A 7,249-nucleotide genomic window follows, 5' to 3' on the forward strand; every position below is an offset into this window, starting at 1 on the left:
GTTTCCTGTGTTGATCGTACAAAAATCGTACTTGAGAGAGACGATGACCCCCAAGAAGTCCTTTTCCGTTATGGTACACTTTGGCGTGTGGATAAACCTTACCGAGACAAGTGTTGTACGTTGAATCTCCACTAATAACACAGTGGTGTCATTTTATCAAATAATAATTCCTTAAATAATTAATTTGCAACCCTTTTAGCAGCGTTTCCTATTGTTATGTTTTTTTTTTTTAATCCTGGTTTTAAAATCAAGGTCGTTGCTTTTTTTTATTTGGAATCGATATTTCTTGGTCAAATTTTTTTTTAATAATTCTTACATATTCATTCTAACAGAGATTTCTCTAAAGAAACATTTGACGTTGTAATTTAAGACGTCTTTTTATTGAACAGTTTTACACTCATCCGGTTCTCATACTGCGTCACTTGTAATGATGGTAATAGAATGAAAATTGTTCAAACAACATCTCAGATATTTTTAAATTGGGAAAGGATCACGTTTGCGGTTATTGATTTTAGGTCAATAACAAAACATTTGCGAAAAATTCGCGATTATCATTTTCGAACGATAACTGGGATTTTACAATAATAAACTGCCAAAAATATTGCGAATAAACTAGGAACGTAGTCGATACTTTACGTTTACGAGTAGTCGTAAAATGGGTAGAGCCGATAAAAATTATGGAAAAATTGAGCGAATTCGAAAGACGAAAAAAATATTGCCTATAAAAATGGAAATATACGTCCCGTCTACTAACTGCTATTCGTTATTAATAGAAGAATGACTCTCGAAGGTGAGAGAACTATGATGTAGGAAGGACGTGGAAGCACGCAACAAGTTGACTGTAAAACAACCATTTTTCAACTTTTTTCTGCGATCGTTTAAGTACCTACCTATCAAATATCTGAAAATAAAAATTTTAAATGATGATACCACCGGGTTAGTATTATGGTAGTTATTTTACCGTTTCAAATTTTTGGTTTATAATCTACTCTTGCCTGACGTTCTCTTATCATTTTCTATCAAATTCGCTTGTTTATATATGGATTAACTGAATTGAATATGTATATTTTTGTATTACCTTGAAAAAAGAAAAGAAAACTTCGAATTTAAAGCAGAAACTGATGATGGTTTTATTTGTTAATTGAAATAACGTTACTTTTATTATTATTGAGCGAATTATATCAATTTAGAGTACTAGTAGTAGGTACCTAGTAGAAGACCACAATTAATCTCAATTTATTCTTTGGTAAGAGATCTAGTTACCCTGTAGACAGCGATTTCTCGTACGTAAATTAAATTTTAGCAAGAGCAATACCAGATATTAAACAATTAAATAAATTAATCACTTAATTAAATATTGAATGTGTGCAAATAATAATATTAGTCATCGGTCACGTCCTACATTCCTCTAAAAGCAATCTTCCTCCGATTCGTAATCTCACTTCATCCATGTGCGGTATAACAGTATCGAGTATCGGTAGGTACAATTGACAATTTATTTATAATTTGCATAAAAACACACTAATATATGTAAATATCAGTATAGTAGTAGGCAGATACTTTATACAATGTTACAGACAGAGGTCGGTAACATCTGCTTGTCTGTCACCTGTACCACGTTGTAAATATTGTACGTATAAATATGGACTTATATCAGTAGCGGTTCGTCGATTAATGTAATAAAACTTCAATCAAAAGCCTCTGTTAGAGATTCCAGAGGTGTAAGGTAAAAACCAGAGATGTGATTTATTTAAAATACTACAATTNTTTCCCTAAAACTAGAACAACCCACATCCTTGACTATTTGCGAACAGTAATCTAATCTAGGTCTACCTCTATCCCTCCTAACTTCCGTTTCTGCCTTTAATATGTCTCTGACTAGACCTTCATGTCTGAAAAGTGACTTCTTTTTATTGAAGGCGACTCGATCCTATGCTATCCTCTGCTTTATATCCTCACTACTCCTTCCGTCCTGACTTATCTGACTTCCTAGATACCTAACATCGGCCACTTCTTCTAATTTCTCGTCTCCTATCTTTATATTCGCTCTTTCCCTACTTTTCCTTCTCTAGCATACCAGTATAATGGATTACATTGGACGGGACTTGAAGACTGAATCATTATAAACACATCCGTTTATTTCCTTTCAAACTGATTGCTTCTTTTAAAAATTCTAGTTCACATTTGAGTTAATCTTGCGTTTTAATTTAATACATTCGTGGAAGTGATTTTTCCTCTTTATTCCGAAAAAACTCATGACCCAGTAAACTCGCCATGCAATACGTCTCTTGACAACACTTTGTGCGTTTTAAAGCGTGGTCTAAAAGATTCACTAACCGTCGGACAGACACGGACAGTCGTACCCGCAGCCACAACGGTCCTATATCTATCGTACAACATGTAACGAACACACCAGAAGCCAGACAGATATTTGTTGTGAGCTGATGAGCCGGCCTGTTCGAGATTTTCGCTTCAATTTAATTAGTCATTGTTGTCTAGACCAGACGGGTACAAGTAATGATACATTGTCGGGAGCAATCTTTAAACTAAACTAATTAACTTTGGTAACGCTGGAAAACGGTACCTAAGCGGTTTTGGCATTGACATAACAAACTTCAATCCGACAATGAAGAAGTAGAATTTTTTCACCACCCGTACAACACGTCACTTTAAGCTATAATTAATTGAAAATATGAATTTAGAATTCGTCTAACGACAACATTAGTCTAGGTCAATTTTGATGCACTTAATTCTGAAAAAGAAAGTCAGATGTTTCAGTTTTAAATATTTTTAAATTGTCAAATAAATATGTTTGATTCTGAGTTATCCTTAATCCTTATTAAAATAAAAAATGTTCGATCTGAATATCATCTACTCTAAAGCGATGATGTAGTCAAGGGGATGGCAGATTTGGTTCTTTACTTTAATTACCAAAAACAATTAAGTGTGTGACCCAACAGGAAACATTATTTTTACAATTTGGCTCTTCGTTTGTATAGAGCAACAGGCAGTTATAGAGCTTGGTCTGCAACGTAGAGAAGTAGATATCTAGGACGTCAGATAAGTCAGGACGGAAGGAGTACTAAGAATATAAAGCAGAGGTCGAGTCGCCTTCAATAAAAGGAAGTCACTTCTATGCTCGCGAACGGTTAATTTAGAAATTCGAAAAACTTAAAGGTGTATGTTCGTAGCGCGGCGCTGTACGGGTGCGAAACATGGACGGTGGGCGCTGAGGAAAAGAAAACGTTAGAAGTGTTCGAAATGTGGTGTTACAGGCGAATGATGAGAATACTGTGGATAGGGAAGGTTAGAAATGAAGAGTTATTAGAAGGAATAGTTTAGGACTCTATGGAAGTCAATAAGGAATGGTCAAAGACATATTAGAGTCAGATACAAAAATTAGGAGGAGTAGAGAGTAGAGACCTAGATTAGATTACTGTTTGCAAATAGTTAAGGATGTGGGTTTTTCTAGTTTTAGGGAAATGCGAAGATTACCTAGGAAAGAGTGGAGGTGCGTGTCCAGCCAGTCTTAGTACTGACGACCTTATGATAATGATGAGATTGGCTCTATCTACTGCTTAAATGGTTAACCTTCTTGATTTTGATCGAAAATCTTAGTTTTAATGAATAATTCACGCAAATTGTAAGACCTTTAAACGACAAGACATTTCAAAATGTATTTATCCATTGTAAATCTTAAATTTATTGGTCCAAGTTCGTCCTTTTTGTAAGCATCTGCGTCCCATCTCGCACATACAAGTGCAATATTAAAGGTATCGATGTCTGTTGTTCACCTGCAAGTTCATGTAACAGAATCGATCAAAATGCGTTCGCGACCGGCTCTGGCCAGTCCATAGGCCACGTGACAATTCGGGGAAGCTTTCCCGTCTTGTAACCCAGACAGGCATTCGCAATAGCGACGACCGCAGCGGTGGCGGTTTTTGTCGCGGCTAAATGAGCTTACACCACGCATACTAATCATCCATCGGTCGACAAATCTACGTATATATATATATACGTAGATATATGTATACACATATATAAATGAATGCCGATAAATATTCGGCCGGTCTACGACCGGAGGCCCTTCACAGGAATGACCGATTCCTCGTCCCAATGAGAAAAATCCTATCCGATTCCAGTTTGATTTTCATCAACAAAAGCCAATACCAACAACCGAATTCTTAATCCAAACGCGAATAAAGAACCAGAAAATAGTTTTCTTCCTTGTCCAACACAGGAATCTATATAGATGCATGTTATACCTGCAGCGCATAGGTTCGTTTTAGTCCCTAACTCCAAAAGCAATAAAAGTGAAGTGTTTTAAACTTTCAGAATAAAAATGAAATTACCAAATAGCGTTAGAAACTAACAGCTATAATATAACGATAATCGTCAACGTTACGGCAATCACAACATATGACACACAGAGGTCCACCGTGGGCGGGATCGTATACACATATATATGTATATTGTCCATCTTTTTTTGAAAGCATGTAATTAAAGTTGGTTTTTTTAAATGCACTCAGGCCGAACAATAAATAATAATAATAAACGTATTCGAAGCAACGTTAAAAATCTATGCGTGTATTTCGATTTAATAGGGTCGTTGGGCCTTGGCTCCTTGTCATACCTTTACACTTGGCCACATAAAATACCATAAAAGTCCCACCGGAAACGGTACGTTCGGTCAGTTTGTAGGTCAACAAGACGAACGGACAAACACTTGCTTACAAACAAACTAACGCGATCGTAATTACATACTCACATCGATATTTGTTCCCCGTCCCGTTTTGTTGCCGATGAAGGTGAACCCTGTATCTGATCGTTGCATTAGTCTTTTTCGACGAAACTTTACGATTCTGATAAGACTGTCGAGGACGAGGTGACTATGCTGCGTTCGTTCGAATCATAAAATGATTTTCCGTACACACGAGTGTGCTCGTATTGAAGAGGTACCGTTCTCTTCGTAAATAATGTTCCACGGCGATGGAAAAGTTAAAGCACCAAGCATGCTTCATTTACTTTCTCGATTTAGCGATGTGCCCCTTCCAATGTCTTGGGTGCGCGCTGGCAAAATCGTAAGTAGGGAAAAAAAACGCTCATTATACTCTCGACTCTTGTTCATTAAACATACTTTTTCATAAAGTACCTGACAAAACTTTTGTTCAATCATGAATGGTGGTACGAGTCGAAAACAAGCGTTAAAGCCTTAAATATGTCTTCAAATATAAATAAACATCTCGTTGATATTTTCAGTAGTAAATGGTACCAATAACAGCACATTTGAGCAATACAATTGTAGTGGATAAAATGGTCAATTTTTCCGTGCAGTACTGTACGGATTATACGCTCCTCACCGGTTAAGAGTTTGGCCGAGAGTTGTCTCCTTCCTTTTCTGCCCTAGTGCTGTACTTTTCTACTTTGCGCCGGTCAAACTGAAGGTCACATAACAAGAAGTAGCATAAATAATATTAGGAATGTCAATTGGCTTCCTGATGTTCTGTGGTTGTAGTTCTGTGAAAGAATTGGAGGAGGGACATGGCCTAGAAATAGCATTCGGGACGACATCTGTTCGATTCTGGATCGGTCTGCCCTAATCCAAGTTTTTCTATGATTTCCTTGGATCACTCAGGCAAATGCTAGGGCAGTAATATTCCGCAGAAAATAGTTCACTTTCAACCGCGGCTGCCAACATCAAAGATACCGACGGTATCGATTGTTGCCTCAGGCATTCGCTCACAGCAATTCTTCATTTATTTTCGCCCATTTTTGTAATATTGCATCTAGGAATTTTCGACCTGATTACATATTTACAGAAAATGTTGACCTTCTACAATGAACGTACACTTTCAAGCAAATTTTCCACGTAATCCGCAGTTACTTTCGGCACATTTGCCTAATTTCAACAAATCAGCATTATTGAGCCACCCGAGGCTCTAAAATGTATTAAAACATCTGTATTGATCCATTATTTACCAAATTAGTAGTACCTACATGTATGCATGTTTTCAAATTTCTTGATCCTCCTCCCCCATTCATCTGAGCGCTCAGTCCATTGCTAGGGACTGCTCATCTTGATTATTTTAATTCGTAAAATTAATTAGCACGTCAACATTCAAGATGAGAAATGGATAGAGCGGTGCTGTTGGATCGGCAAGAAGAAGAAGACGAAGAAGAAGAGGAGGAAGATGAAGAAAAAGAAGAAGTATAACTGATTCGACGAATTGTTAAATAAAAACATAACAGTATTCGAAGGTTTCTGATTTTGCAACATTTGGCACGTCTAGAGATTCCTATTGTGCAAATCAATACCGTCAAAAGCTTTTTCAATTTTTAATAAATCGTTAAATGATGCATTGTTGGCCATAAAAACACCTAAGACTAATAAAGTAATATTAAGTAATAAAATATCATACAACAGGTAATGAAACAATTAATCAATCAAATCAAGGTTACTCTCAGTTTCATCAGTCAATAAATGGGTCTATAGCATCCCATCACAAATGCCTCTAACTTTTTCTTTTCAGTCGCACCCTTCGTCCACGTTTCGTCCCTGAACAGAGTCGTACTACAAACGTAACTATGAGCTATTTCGAATTTCCATATTAACCTTTCGCTAACACGCTTTTCTTCTAGTTTTTCTCTCTAACCCTACTTTCATCTTCCAATATTTTTTGGTCGAATAAATTGAAACAATTGTTGGACCTTCTAGTAAAAGTACAAAACAAAATTTATGCGTGTTTTTTCGTACATTATTCCATTATTTATCTCTGGTAATTTTTCTTCGAAAAATGTCGATATTCATTCAACAACCACTTGAATAGTTGCTCGTGCAATGCACCAAGGTACAAAGTGAATCCAGTTGGAGTGGTTGTTTTTACAATGGACAACAACGTGCTTCACAGACTACAAAGGACCTTTTGCACAACAAAAACTTGTTAATTAGTTATGATAAGTCGCGGCTAATGAATGCGAACGGCATTAATCAAAACAATCACGCATCGAAATGTCCCCTAGTGAATGCTACCGAGGAGAAAACAAAAGACTCTGGATTCCGTTCTCCCAATATTTTTACTGGCATTCGTTTGTGTTTAGCAACGTTTTTAGGGTTCTGTTACCGATACAGGAACCCTTATTTGTTATTATCTGCGTTCCTATTTTAGAAGGTTGCAATTCTGTTATTCCGTTATTAAAGACAGGGCAACATTCGAGATATAGGGTTGTTCGGAAAGTCATTTCGTTTTTT

Source organism: Agrilus planipennis, unplaced genomic scaffold, assembly GCF_000699045.2.
Source record: "Agrilus planipennis isolate EAB-ADULT unplaced genomic scaffold, Apla_2.0 scaffold6, whole genome shotgun sequence".
NCBI classification, from domain to species: domain Eukaryota; kingdom Metazoa; phylum Arthropoda; class Insecta; order Coleoptera; family Buprestidae; genus Agrilus; species Agrilus planipennis.